At 55.9% G+C, this 13787-nt stretch overlaps 1 protein-coding gene and 2 pseudogenes across 6 annotated transcripts in view; all 3 read left to right on the forward strand.

The window, feature by feature from the left end:
- The window catches only part of LOC147679019 (solute carrier family 2, facilitated glucose transporter member 11-like), a 608312-nt gene that overhangs the window by 399235 nt on the left and 195290 nt on the right, over window positions 1-13787 (forward strand). The window lies entirely within an intron of this gene.
- On the forward strand, window positions 4162-4333 carry LOC147679020 (5.8S ribosomal RNA; annotated as a pseudogene).
- Window positions 13541-13787, forward strand: part of LOC147679021 (28S ribosomal RNA) — a 2160-nt pseudogene continuing 1913 nt past the window's right edge.

Raw genomic sequence — 13787 nt, forward strand, 5'->3', positions numbered from 1 at the left:
CATGCCTGAGGCCCAGCGAGGGGTTTCAGAGCCCCCCTGAGCACTGAAGCCCAGGAGCCCTGCAGCCCTGGAGCCCCGGAGCCCTGGAGCCCTGCAGACCCCGAGCCCTGCAGCCCCGGAGCCCTGCAGCCCGGGAGCCTCGGAGCCCTGCAGCCCCGGAGCCCTGCAACCCGGGACTCCTTCAGCCCTGGTGCCTGGGAGCCCCGGGAGCCCTGGAGCCCTGCAGCCTTCGGAGCCCTGCAGCCTCCGAGCCCTGGAGTCCTGGAGCCCTGCAGCCCCAGAGCCCTGGAGCCTCGGAGCTCTGCAGCCCCGGAGCCCTGCAGCCCGAAGCCCTGGAGACCCATATCCTTGGAGCCTCGGAGCCTCGGAGCCCTGTGGCTCCCGAGCCCTGCAGCTCCGGAGCCTTGGAAGGGCAGGCATCATGTAGGTCCAGGCCGGGCTTCCCTGGAAGTCCCGATGAGGTGGCTTTTGCCTCCCGGATCCCAGCAAGGGATCCAGGAGGTTGGGCGTGTTCGCGCCTAGGGTCCCCTGAGCCGTGCGGTGCGCACTTGTTCCCAGAAAGAGGGGTAGCCTTCTTCCGGATTACTAGGGGCAAGGGTATGCCCGGACACCCTTCCGGGGCTGGCGGTTCCCTGCTGGGGACCAGATAGGCGATGACCAGGCAACACCTTCCAGGCGTCTGGGGCTCCCTCTTCCAGCCTGCCATGTGGCAAAGTACCCGGGATGGGCTCCATGGGTCCCGGGCAGTCCTCCCCATGCCTGAGGCCCAGTGTGGGGTTTCAGAGCCCACCCTGAGCCCTGCTGCCCCGGAGCCCTGCTGTCCTGCGACCCGGAAGCCCTGCAGCCCGGGAGCCCTGCAGCCCTGGAGCCCAGGAGCCCTGGAGCCCCTGAGCCCTGCAGCCCCCGAGCCCTGCAGCCTGGGAGCCCGATAGCCCTAGAGCCCGGGAGCCCTGGAGCACTGCAGCCCTCGGAGCCCTGCAGCCCCCGAGCCCTGGAGTCCCGAAGCCCTGCAGCCCCAGAGCCCTGGAGCCACGCACACTACGCAGAATTTTGGAAAATAAATTGTGGAAAACGGGGTTGCGTCCTGAGGGTCTGTGTTCCCGGGACAGGGGTCCCTCGTGCCTGGGCAGACTCCCTGATCTCCCCTGCCTGGTTGGAGCCTGGGAGCTCTGCAGCCCTGGAGCCCCAGAGCCCCAGAGCCCTGCAGCCCCCGAGCCCTGCAGCCCTGCAGCCCCGGAGCTTGGCAGCCCGGGACCCCTGCAGCCCTGGATCCCTGGAGTCTCGGAGCCCTGGAACCTCGGAGCCCTACCGCCCGAGCCCTGCAGCCTCGGAGCCCTGGACGGAGGCTAGGGGCAGGCTGATTGGCGTCATGTCAGTCCCAGCCATCTGGTCGCACTTTTCCACTCGGCCATCTGGTCGCACCCAATGCTTCCCAATGGGGCGATCAGATGGCCGGGCTTCACTGAAAGTCCTGATGAGGTACCATTCGCCTCCTGGATCTCAGCCAGGGCTCCAGGAGGTTGGGCACATTGGCCCCCTGGGTCCCCTCTGTCACTCGACACGCACGGGTTCCCAGAAAGAGGGGTAGCCTTCCTCCGGATTACTAGGGGCAAGGGTATGGCCCGGACACCCTTCTGGGGCTGGCGGTTCCCTACCGGGGACCAGATGGGCGATGACCGGGCAACACCTTCCAGGCATCCGGGGCTCCCTCCTCCAGCCCGCGGTGTAGCAAAGTACGCGGGATGGGCTCCATGGGTCCCGGGCAGTCTTCCCCGTGCCTGAGGCCCAGCGTGGGGTTTCAGAGCCCCCCTGAGCCCTGAAGCCCGGGAGCCTTGCAGCCCTGGAGCCCGGGAGCCCTGGAGCCCCGGAGCCCTGCAGACCCCGAGCCCTGCAGCCCCGGAGCCCTGCAGCCTGGGAGCCTCAGAGCCCTGCAGGTCCGGAGTCCTGCAGCCCGGGAGCCCTGCAGCCCTGGTGCCTGGGAGCCCCAGGAGCCCTGCAGTCCTCGGAGCCCTGCAGCCCCCGAGCCCTGAAGTCCTGGAGCCCTGGAGCCCTGCAGCCCCGGAGCCCTGGAGCCTCGGAGCCCTGCAGCCCCGGAGCCCTGCAGCCCCGAAGCCCTGCAGCCCCGGATCCCTGGAGCCTCGGAGCCCTGTGGCTCCCGAGCCCTGCAGCTCCGGAGCCCTGGAAGGGCAGGCGGGAGCCCTCCTGTGGAGGCTTGGGGCAGGCAGATTGGCGTCATGTAGGTCATGGCCGGGCTTCCCTGGAAGTCCCGATGAGGAGGCTTTCGCCTCCTGGATCCCAGCCAGGGCTCCAGGAGGTCAGGCGTGTTTGCGCCTAGGGTCCCCTGAGCCGTGCGGTGCGCACTTGTTCCCAGAAATAGGGGAAGCCTTCCTCTAGATTACTAGGGGCAAGGGTATGCCCGGACACCCTTCCGGGGCTGGCGGTTCCCTGCCGGAGACCAGATAGGCGATGACCAGCAACACCTCCCAGGCGTCTGGGGCTCCCTCTTCCAGCCTGCGGCGTGGCAAAGTACCCGGGACGGGCTCCATGGGTCCCGGGCAGTCCTCCCCATGCCTGAGGCCCAGTGTGGGGTTTCAGAGCCCACCCTGAGCCCTGCTGCCCCGGACCCCTGCTGCCCTGCGGCCCGGAAGCCCTGCAGCCCGGGAGCCCTGCAGCCCTGGAGCCCTGGAGCCCCTGAGCCCTGCAGACCCCGAGCCCTGCAGCCCTGCAGCCTGGGAGCCCTGCATCCCCGGAGCCCTGCAGCCCGGGAGCCCTATGGACAAGTTACTCTGGGACCCCTCTCCACCTAGCTGTCCGCAGCCGGCAGCTGGATAGGCCAGGATGCCGCCCCAGCCCCGAGTCCGTCCCCGGTCCTGCCGCATGGCTGGATACCTTGGACGGGGTCCGGGAGGGCCTGAGAAGGTATCCCCTGCACCTCAGGGCCTAGGGGGCCCCCTTACTAGCTCCTGGGGCCTGGCTGGGCCCTGGGTCAGGTGCTCCATCCCTAGGCCCTGTCCCTGGGCCTGCCACACTGCCAAAGGCCCGGGACAGGGTTCTGTTGTGCCTGGGGAGTCTCCCCTTGCTTGTCTGGGTTCAGGAGCTCGATCGAGGAGGGCTGCCTCATCACCCTGGGCCCTGTCATGGGTCCTGTTGCATGGCAGGGTGCCCGGGATGGTGTCCGGCAGGCCCGGGGAGGCTTCCCCTTTGCTTCCAGGCCTGGGAGCCCCGGCTGGGCCCAGGGGCCCTGCTGGGCCCCTAGCCCGTCCCCGGGCCTACCGCACTGCCAAAGGTCCGGGACGGGGTTCCGTTGTGCTCGGGCAGGCCTCCCCTGCTTGTCAAGGTGTGCACGGGCCCCGACTAACGCGCAAGGGACCGGGCTTGGGGGCGTCCCCCATCCCTGTCCCTCTGCGAGGCGGAACCTCAGTTCACCGGGCACAGACCCCTCCACCATGGGGTGGGGGGGTTAACCGAATGGCAGTGCATCCCCGGGCTGGTAAAACCCCTCCCTGCAAAAGGCCCTGATCCCGTCTGGGCTCACCCGTGCCCGAGTCCCGGCCCGACCCGGGCCCGGGTGGCTGAGGAGGTGCCAATCTCGCGTGGCAGGGTGGCCTGGAAGAGAAGGGGCTGAGGGCCTGTGAGGGGACCCCAGCTCCTCTCGGTGGGAGGCGTGTGGGATAGGGAGGCACCTGGCTCTTCCCTTCCGGCGCCTCTGACCCGGGCAAAAGGGTGTGGTGGGCCGATTGCCAGCCTGCCGGCACGACTTGGGGCCACCCAGTGACGGACGGCTGATGTGCAGTTGGAGCGACCGTTCCACGTTGCCAGGTACCCAGTTTGACCCGGTCCATTGCGGCCGGGCTCAGGGGTTTGAAGGACTTGCGTGGTCCCTCCCAGTAACCCCGGGAGGTACCATCGGCTCTGTGGCTGCCTTCTCCCGTCGCACTGAGAGCCCCCTTCCTCTCCTGCGAGGCGGGTGAGGGGGACTCCCGGGTGCGAGCGCCGGGCAATGTTTTTTTCCTCCTAATGGTGCAGTCTGACTCCCAGAGGGGAAGCCTTGAACAGGGCGCCCGGGCCGTCTCGCCGCGCGGGCGGCAGACTGACGGCGTCGCCTTCCTCCCGCCTCTCCTGCGCCCGCAGGTGGGTGAACGTTTTAAAAAAGTTGCCTGTGACTCTTGGCGGTGGATCACTTGGCTTGCGCGTCGATGAAGAATGCAGCTAGCTGTGAGAATTAGTGTGAATTGCAGGACACATTGATAATCGCCTGTCTGAGGGTCGCTGAGGGTCGCTCGATCGTCAATCGTCCCGGGGAAGCCCCGGGGCGATTGACGATCGAGCGGCTGGGGCTGTCGCAGGGTGAGCTCCCCTTCCCCTTCGTCCCCCCACAAGGTCAAACCCTCTGATTGCCCGTGGCAGGGTCCCTCGCCGGGTCTTGCTGTGGAGGTACGCCGCCGGCGTGCCGCGCGAGGCTGCCTTTAGTGTCCCACCGGCTGCCTGTGCGCACGCACCTCGGGTGCCCAACTCTGCGGCCGACTTCCCGGGGAGGGCGAAACCCCTCCGGATGTGATCTGGGGAAAGAGGGCGTGCACTGCTGGGATGCCGGTCCCCCCTGCTCTGGCAGGTGGGCCCGGCCTTCCCTCTCAACCCCCTTTGACGCTCTGGCGTCATTCTTCCAACCACGACCTCAGATCAGACGTGGTGACCCGCTGAATTTAAGCATATTACTAATCGGAGGAAAAGAAACTAACCAGGATTCCCCCAGTAATGGCGAGTGAAGAGGGAAGAGCCCAGCGCCGAATCCCCACCTGGCGACGGGCGCGGGAAATGTTGGGTACAGAAGACCGACTTCCTGGTGTCGCTCAGGGGGCCCAAGTCCTTCTGATCGAGGCTCATCCTGCGGACGGTCTTAGGCCGGTAGCGGCCCTCGGCACACCGGGATCGGGTCTTCTCGGAGTCGGGTTGCTTGGAAATGCAGCCCACAGCAGGTGGTAAACTCCATCTAAGGCTAAATACGGGCGCAAGACCGATAGCCAACAAGTACCGTAAGGGAAAGTTAAAAAGAACTTTGAAGAGAGAGTTCAAGAGGGCGTGAAACCGTCGAGAGGTAAACGGGTGGGGTCCGTGCAGTCCGCCCGGAGGATTCAATACGACGGGAAGGTCGGAGGCCCTGAGTTCCGGATCCCCTATGCGGGACCGGGGCCCGGGCCCTACCCGGCCCCCGGAGGGCCGAGCGAAACCCTGTGGCGCAATGAAGGTGAGGGCAGGCACGCGCCGGCTGAGGTGGGATCCCGCCGCGCTTCCAGAGGCGGGCGCACCACCGGCCCGTCTCGCCATCCTCGTCGGGGAGGTGGAGCATGAGCGTGCGTGATAGGACCCAAAAGATGGTGAACTATGCCTGGGCAGGGCGAAGCCAGAGGAAACTCTGGTGGAGGTCCGTAGCGGTCCTGACATGCAAATCGGTCGGCCGACCTGGGTATAGGGGCGAAAGACTAATAATAATAATAATAATAATAATAATAATAATAATAATAATAATAATAATAATAATATTAATAATAATAATAATTCTTTATTTAGATATAAAAACATATCTTTAAAAGATTTCCCAAGTCACACTATGTACAGTTTTTTAAATAAGAAGTAATTAAAAGAGTGGAAAGAATAAAATTTGACCGTAGGCATGCATGTTAGAACATTTCAGATTGTGGTTTGGCCCTTGCAGTCATTGCAAGTTCTATTAAAATACATGTTCAGTCTAAACTGTGAGCAACGAGGACTTAGCAGTGTCCATTTTATCTAGATTGTGGTACGCTTGCTGAATAAATTTGGCCAATTTTATATTTAAAACAATATTATCCGAGGACAAAGCAGCAATAACGGCATGCCTACAAGACCGAACTCCCAACCTGTTCCATTCTGGCCTAAGTAGACACCTGCGTTGAAAATTGAAGGAAGGGCAGATACAGAGCACCTGCAAGAATGTTTCTGTTGCTGACCCGCATCCTCTACATGTTGTGTCCTCCTTCTTGCGACGCCAGGTGGGTAGGTTTTGAAGAAAGCGCCAATCTCCCATTCTTAGGCCAGACAGTGCTTTAAATAGAGTGAAAATGTCGTGGAGAGGTAGGTGGCAGGGGATAATCGTTTGTAGGAGTTGACTACTGCCCAGGAATGTCTGCATTTCGTGAAAAGAGTTTTATCTGAAGCCAGGGATTTCAGTCTTACACATTTTTTAATTCTGTTTATAAAAACAGTCTGATTGGGGTTAAGAGCCCATAGGTCGGCAGCTGACATTTGATAGATGTAAGCATTCAAAAGGCAGCCAAATGATCCCCCTGGATTGATCTTGTTAATTTCTTTCCACACTAGAGATTCTAGGGTACCTGGTTCAGCCTGTCTTAGTTTATGGCACAGCTTGAGATATGAACCAACTTCGGAGGCTTCATAGTTGGTTAATCCCAGCTCTAATCTAATCTGTGCCGAGGATGCGGTGCTCGGCAAATGAAGTACCTTTTTGTAGATTTTAGTTGTGTGTTTATTTAAGACAGTGTTCATTTTGCCTTTAAAAATCTCTATGCCATATGAAAGTGTAGGCCCGCTCTTTGCTCTTCCAATAGAGGGGAAAAGGTTGGGCCTGAAAGTTTCTTCGATAGCTTGGCCACGGATACCACTAGGGCCGTGGCTTTGGCTGCGATCACATTTCTCTGCTTTGAAAAACAGCCGCTAGAGTCCAAATGGACACCTAAATATTTATATGATTGGCCAATTGAAAGACTTATTTTATTAATTGACCAGCCGCCACCACTATAACGTTTCTTTCCAAATGGAACTATTAAGGTTTTTTCCGTGTTACTTTCTAATTGATTGCCGATCGTGTATTGCGATAATGCGTCAAGGAGCCTTTGTAACCCTACTCTAGTGAGGCTAAACAGGGCCTGGTCATCGGCATATAAAAGATTACATAATGCCATGCCTCCTACTTTTGGCGGATGACTGTTTACGTTGTCTAGGGTACTTGACAGGTCGGCAATGAATAGGTTGAAGAGAAGGGGGGCCAGCACGCATCCTTGCTTGACACCACGTGAGGTCATGATTTTTCGCGAGAGATGTGTGCCGGACCCTAGCTTCACTCGGACCCATGTGTTAGAATACAATTGAATGATAGGGTTTAGGATATTATCTGGAATTCCCCACTGGCTGTGTTTTTTCCAGAGTGCCGCCCTGGGCACTCTATCAAATGCTGCTTTGAAATCGGCAAAGCAGCAAAAGGCCATCCTAGATGTTGAGAAGGCTTTATCAATGATAGTGGAGATTGCTAGTAAGTTGGTCATAGTTCCTGAATTGGCAACAAACCCTGTTTGGTTCAGAGGAATCAGGTCATAGTCCTTTGCCCATTGCCTAAGGTCCTCCAAGATGAGCCCTGCATAATGTTTTGCCTGTATGTCCAGAAGAGCGATTAATCTATAGTTATTCGGTACGGCTCATGATCCAGCTTTGTGAATGGGGTGGATAATTGCACCCCGCCATGAGTCCGAGATTGTCAGTGTCCGTGTCAGTGTCCTCAAAGTATAGTTGAAGAGGTTTAGTAGCACCTTGGACCAAAAGGGGATGTCCGATTTAAATAGCCTCTGTGGCAGGCCATTCGAGCCTGGTGCTCCGTCTTGTCTCCCTTTTGTCACTGCTTTGACTACTCGTTCTTCAGTTAGTTCATATACTGAGGTGAACCCCTGTATTGTATCGGAGGGAGTGTTCGGTGATACGCCCACGCTAATGCCGTAAGCCCTGAATGATCTAGTGCATTCATAATGATCTTGTGCCCGAAAGTGGTCCGTTAAGTATAATGCCCATTCTGCTTCTTGAATATTCGCTGAACCGTAGTTTGTTAAGTTCAGGTTGGTGCGGTTGACAAGAGACCAGAATTTCCTTGAGTTTTTTTGCTTGCTTTCCCACACCAATTTCACCCAATATTGAGTTTCCTGAGTCTTTTTCTCTTGGGTGACTGCCCTCCTGAATGCTTTTTGGGCATGGTGATATGTAGCAAGAAAAGCACTGTTCCCCGGAGATTTTGAGAGCGACCTCAATGCGTTGTTTCTCATTCTCTTTAGTGATTTTATGATGGTAGAGGCTGGGGCCCCTACTGATGGAGTACGGTTTGGGCCTTGCGCAGTCACTGGATAAGAGCTGATCAGATGAAGACACAGCTGCGACCATTTCGCTGTCGGGGGGGATCTTGATCAAGACTACCTGTTATAAAATCCTTGCTTGCTTTTAAAACGCTCTGACTGTTAAACTCACTCCATTTAAGGCGCTTTAAGTTTTCAGAGTGTATTCCCTTGTAGGTTATAGGAGCCGTTTTATGGGATTCTGGATATGTGATGAAGGAAATGACTTGCGGCCTGTGATCGCTTTCAGACCGTTGATGGATGCAAAAACTGTCCAGATTAAACAGTAGTTCTGAGTTGCAAATAGTAAAATCTAAGTAAGATTTTTTGCTACCATTCGACCAGGTCCAGTTTGGAGGTGAATCGCTGGTTGACCTTCCTTTCACTACCAGGTAGCCTGCATTATAAAATCTCACCTAGTATGTTTGTGGTTTGCATCGGAGGTTTTGATTGAGTCATATCCTCAGTGATGTTAGTCATGTCGGGCCCTTCCATGTCTGCTGCGTTCCCCTGAAATAAGTTTGTATTGAAATCCCCCGTGACAATACGGTCTGAATTGGGGTATTCAGTGGCGATGTCCTTCATGATTTCACAAAGTCGGGCCAGATGGTCTTTTTTTGTACGGGTGCTGGGGTTGATATACACATTTATGAGGAAGAGCAAACGCTGCCTCCTCCACGGGTTCATTTTAACCCCTAGTAGCCAGTCTTCTTTGAAATGAAATTGATTAAATGCACCTTTTAAGTTATTAGAGATGTATATGGACAAACCGCCTTTAGGATGACCAAAGCGGCTGTCCCTGAGTGCTGATTTCCAAAATTTGATGTATCCTTCTAAGGGGCGGCCCTCTACCGCCCAGGTTTCCTGTAGGGCGATTGCTGTATGTTTACACAAGAAGGCCATATTGACTTCATTTGAGGTTTTTTGATGGAGACCACTGATGTTCCATGAACATAATAAGAAGGGCAGTCGCCCTTGCCTGTTATCTGTTTTGTGCTGTGGGTCAGCCACTGAGAAAGGTTTTTCGGAGGGATTGTGTTTTTCTGCGAGTATTTCAGCCACAGGCGGTCAATTTAAGTGTTTTGAGGACAGAATTGCTGGCAGCCAGCCCCAACTATGGTTTAGTTCTACATTGTCTCCAGCTATTGCGTGACGTTTAGATTCGACGTCAGACCCTGAGGCATTTTTTAAAACAGAGTAGGGTCTTGCACGTTCTGTTGTATTAATTGTGGCCAGCTGACTGGGTGGAGACGATCTGTTTAACAAGGACATGGGATATCCTGGCATGGAGTAGGGGTACACTCTAATTCCCCAGTTCCGCAGAGTGGTTTTCTGTTCGAGAAAATCTCCTACCCAGCTGGCCGATGAAAAAGTCGCCAAAGTGACCTCAGAAGGTTGGTTACCTCGGGGGGGGGGGGAGGAATTCAATAGATTCTATGTTGTTCGTGACCAATCCTGCTAGCCCTGGGATGCCTTCCGCTAGTTTTAGCAGATTGGATCTATTAAGAATGTCGTGCCGCCCTTTAGATTTGTATTCAGGGGCCAGTAAAATCTGATGACACGATAGGCCATTTTTGCTTGACTCCGGTACACTTATGGACTTGATATCAGAATCTTCGACTATCCTATCTGGTTTAATTTCGTGTAACTGTTGTGACAGTCGTTTAGAAACCCTCTTCAAATGTAACTGGTCAGAGTTGTCGGGTCGTTACAGATAGTTTTGGAGTAATTTATTCTTGACGTTATATTTTCCTTTCCAGGGGGAGTTAGAGCCATCGGTGCCCTGGGTTTACCTGGTACCGTATTAGGCCCGATTTTACTTGCCTTCTCTGGGCTCGCCCTTATGTTTTCTGTGAGAGCACTGCCCTCAACTGTTTCTGGGGCCGTAGTTTGTTTACTTTGATCCTGAGGGCTCCTCACTGGTTCTTGGGTGAGTGTTTCAGGGGTGACTCCGTCGAGGTTTTTTGTTTGCTCTGCTGCACTGATTTTAATAGGAGATTTTTTATTTTCAGATTTTGTAAAAATAGGAAAAAGTTCCTGGTGGGCCACGTAGGAGTTTGCCCTAAGTTTGTTTCTGGCTTTACGCTGGTGTTTGCGCTCTCTCTTACTACATGGTCGGGGAGACCGTAGGGGAGCCACCACTGTTAGAGCGGTCTGAGGAGCAGGGCTATTTATTTGCCCGGTCTCAGGTAGGTCAAGCCTGGTTTCAGGCCCAGTTGGTGTCAATGGAGGACCGTTTTCAACTGTCAGATTTGGTTGGATTTGAACGCTCCGGAGTTGTCCACTCAGCTTCGTTGAGCCGGTGATTGTTCCTGTATTTGTCGCCTCCCCTTCATTTATGTATGCGTTCTGCTTAACAGGAACCTCAATGGGTTTTTGATGTTCTTGTTGTATATGGGATGGTGGTTTAGTGCAGACGTTTCCTCCCCTCAGCCACTTGACTTCCCTTATAACAGTAGTTAGGCATTCTGGGAGCAGAGAAAGGGAGTCTATAATTGAGGAGCAGCAGCAAGTTGATTGGGCAAGCTTCGTGGAGGCTTGCGCCCTTAAAATTAGAGAGTTTAGTTTATCTAGTTTGCTGTCGATCCCAGACGTGAATAGTGCCAAGGTGTTTAGTAGGTCAACCTGCACCTCCAGTTTTACAGAATGATAGTTGAGAGCATTAACAGTTTGTTGAAGGGTTTGTAGGAGTTGTGGCCAAGCACTGGTCGTGGTGTTTTCTTCGATGTTTAGTTTTTCATCAAGTAGAGCTGAGCTTGGGCGAACTTTGGGTGGTCTTGAAAAAAAGAGACAAGTCTGACACAAATTGGTCGTTCAAGACGGACGGTACTGGCTGGGTTTGCAATGGGTCCTTTGTTTGTCCGGGTGGCGAAAATAACATGTACGGGGGACTCAAAGCTAGTGGTGCCGTTGGAGTGATTATTGTTTGTGGGGTTGAGGATAGGTGGTTGCTGTTAAAATGCACGGTTTGGCTTGCCCATGAATTTGCACCATCGTTGTTTGCTGAGAAGAGGCCGCAGGAGGCTTGGTCAGGGTCGCTAGGCGGATGACGGTGGCGGTGGGATGTGTCGGCGCTGAGAGGCCCTCTGGTGAGCGCGTGGTGTCCTCCAGCTGGGTTTGTGGTGAGTGAGGGAACCCATTATCATCTGCTGGAGACACAAAAGACTTGCCTGATTGGAGTTGGGCAGATTGAGTGTTTTTACTGTTGTGGTTAGTGTGAGTAGACCCAAAAATGTAGACTTCTGATGGCTCAATTGCTGTCGTGGTTTGCGGTGCCCAATGTTGCGCCGGGGCCAAGTGAGTCGACCCTGATTGAGCCTGGGTTGTGGTGGTGATTGCCTCAAGAGATTGCGCGTATGGTTGTGGCGGTTCCACAGTCTTTGATGACGTTTTTCTAAAAAAGTCCCGTAGGTTTAGAGTTTTTTGAGGTTTTAATCTGTGGTTAACTTTGGCCAAGACCTCAGCAGCATCAGGTTGTTTGGGTACTGTATATTTCCTTTCTTTTCCTGATCTCATTGTTCCAGAGAGGGCTTGGGCTCGGGCGTGGGCTCTTTTGTTTGCTCTCAGATCCTACGCCACTGGTACTTTATTACGGCGGCGAAATTATTAGGATTCGAGCTTCGGGCTTCAGGAACTGTGTGCAGTGACTGTGCGCTGTGTGGCTATATAGGTGTATAGCAATGGCACCCCCCTGCTCACCCAATCCCGCCCGCTCGGGGCCCCCCCGACCCTGACCGCTGACACCACCTCACCTCTCCAAGTCGGACCAAAATCCAAGGACAACTGTACAACTGGGGCTACGTGCTGTGCAAACTCTGAAGCGAGTGCAAGTGCCTCGAGGCCTGGGGGTGGGGTGGAGCCAGCAGGTTCTGGGCGAGATGGTCGGGCCCGGGCTGGCTCAAAGGTGGAAAGCAAGGGAAGCAGCCCCAGAGCTGGTGGGTTCCCCCGAGCAAGCCGGGCGAGGAGCAACGGATGAGGGGCGGCCAAAGGCAGAGGGTGCTGGGAGGTTGAGGGCCCGCCGAGAGCCCCCAGCAGGAGCGGAAGCACAGCAAGTCGTGAGGGCTGCAGAAGCTTAACTAATGAGAGAACTCAGTGAAAGAACGCAAGAAGCTCTAAACGTGTGGGGCTGCAAGCGCCAACAGTAAGGGCATTGTGGGGGGGACAAGAGAGGAGACTGCCCACTTGCCAGGGAGTCTTAGGGAACCGGCGATAGTGCGAGAATTTGCCTCCCAGTCAACCCCTTCACCCCCCTTGCCTGTGCTGATTCCACTCTGTCGCGCTGTAACCTTACCGTGAATCAACCGGTCTCAGCTGCAGGACGTGCGTTCGTCCGCCTCACTCATCCCACGCCTGACTCGCTTGTCTCCGGCTCTTGGCGCAGCGCCCTCGTGCACCGTGCACCCACCGCCGACAGCCTCTCCGCTCTCCTACATCATCACGCCTACCTGACGAGCCTTGGTAATCACGCTAGTGGGACGCAGCCAATCACACGAGCTGCAGAATTCAGCAAGACTAATCGAACCATCTAGTAGCTGGTACTCTCCTAAGTTTCCCTCAGGATAGCTGGCGCTCAGAGCCCCCAGTTTTATCTGGTAAAGTGAATGATTAGAGGTCTTGGGGCCGAAACGATCTCAACCTATTCTCAAACTTTAAATGGGTAAGAAGCCCGGCTCGCTGGCATGGAGCCGGGCATGGAATGCGAGTGCCCGATGTCGATGGTCATCAGACCCCAGAAAAGGTGTTGGTTGATATAGACAGCAGGACGGTGGCCATGGAAGTAGGAATCTGCTAAGGAGTGTGTAACAACTCACCTGCCGAATCAACTAGCCCTGAAAATGGATGGCGCTGGAGCGTCGGGCCCATACCTGGCCGTCACTGGCGCTGAGAGCCGCAGGGCTAAGCCGCGACGAGTAGGAGGGCCGCTGTGGTGAGCATGGAAGCCCGGGGCGAGGGCCCAGGTGGAGCAGCCGCAGGTGCAGATCTTGGTGGTAGTAGCAAATATTCAAACGAGAACTTTGAAGGCCGAAGTGGAGAAGGGTTCCATGTGAACAGCAGTTGAACATGGGTCAGTCAGTCCCAAGAGATGGGCAAATGCTGTTCGGAAGGGACGGGTGATGGCCTCCGTTGCCCTCGGCCGTTTGAAAGATGCGGAGATGGGCGCCCTCGCAGCGTCCAGTGTGGTAATGCACTCTTTTCTTTGTGAAGGGCAGGGCGCCCTGGAATGGGTTCGCCCCAAGAGAGGGGCCTGAGCCTTGGAAAGCGTTGCAGTTCCAGCGGCGTCCGGTGAGCTCTCGCTGGTCCTTGAAAATCCGGGGGAGATGGTGTAAATCTCACGCCGGGCCGTACCTATATCCGCAGCAAGTCTCCAAGGTGAACAGCCTCTGGCATGTCGGAACAATGTAGGTAGGGAAAGTCGGCAAGTCAGATCCGTAACTTCGGGATAAGGATTGGCTCTAATAGCTGGGTCGGTCGGACTGGGGTGCGAAGCGGGGCTGAGCGTGCGCCGCGGCTGGACGAGGCGCCTCCTTCTGGGGCGCCGGCGACTCTGGACGCGAGCCGGCCCTTCCCGTGGATCGCCCCAGCTGCGGTGGTCACCTCTCCCCGTGCCTCCTCCCCGGGGGCGCAGGGCCGGCGTTC

The sequence above is a fragment of the Lissotriton vulgaris genome, chromosome 11 (genome assembly GCF_964263255.1).
Source record: "Lissotriton vulgaris chromosome 11, aLisVul1.2, whole genome shotgun sequence".
NCBI classification, from domain to species: Eukaryota; Metazoa; Chordata; class Amphibia; order Caudata; family Salamandridae; genus Lissotriton; species Lissotriton vulgaris.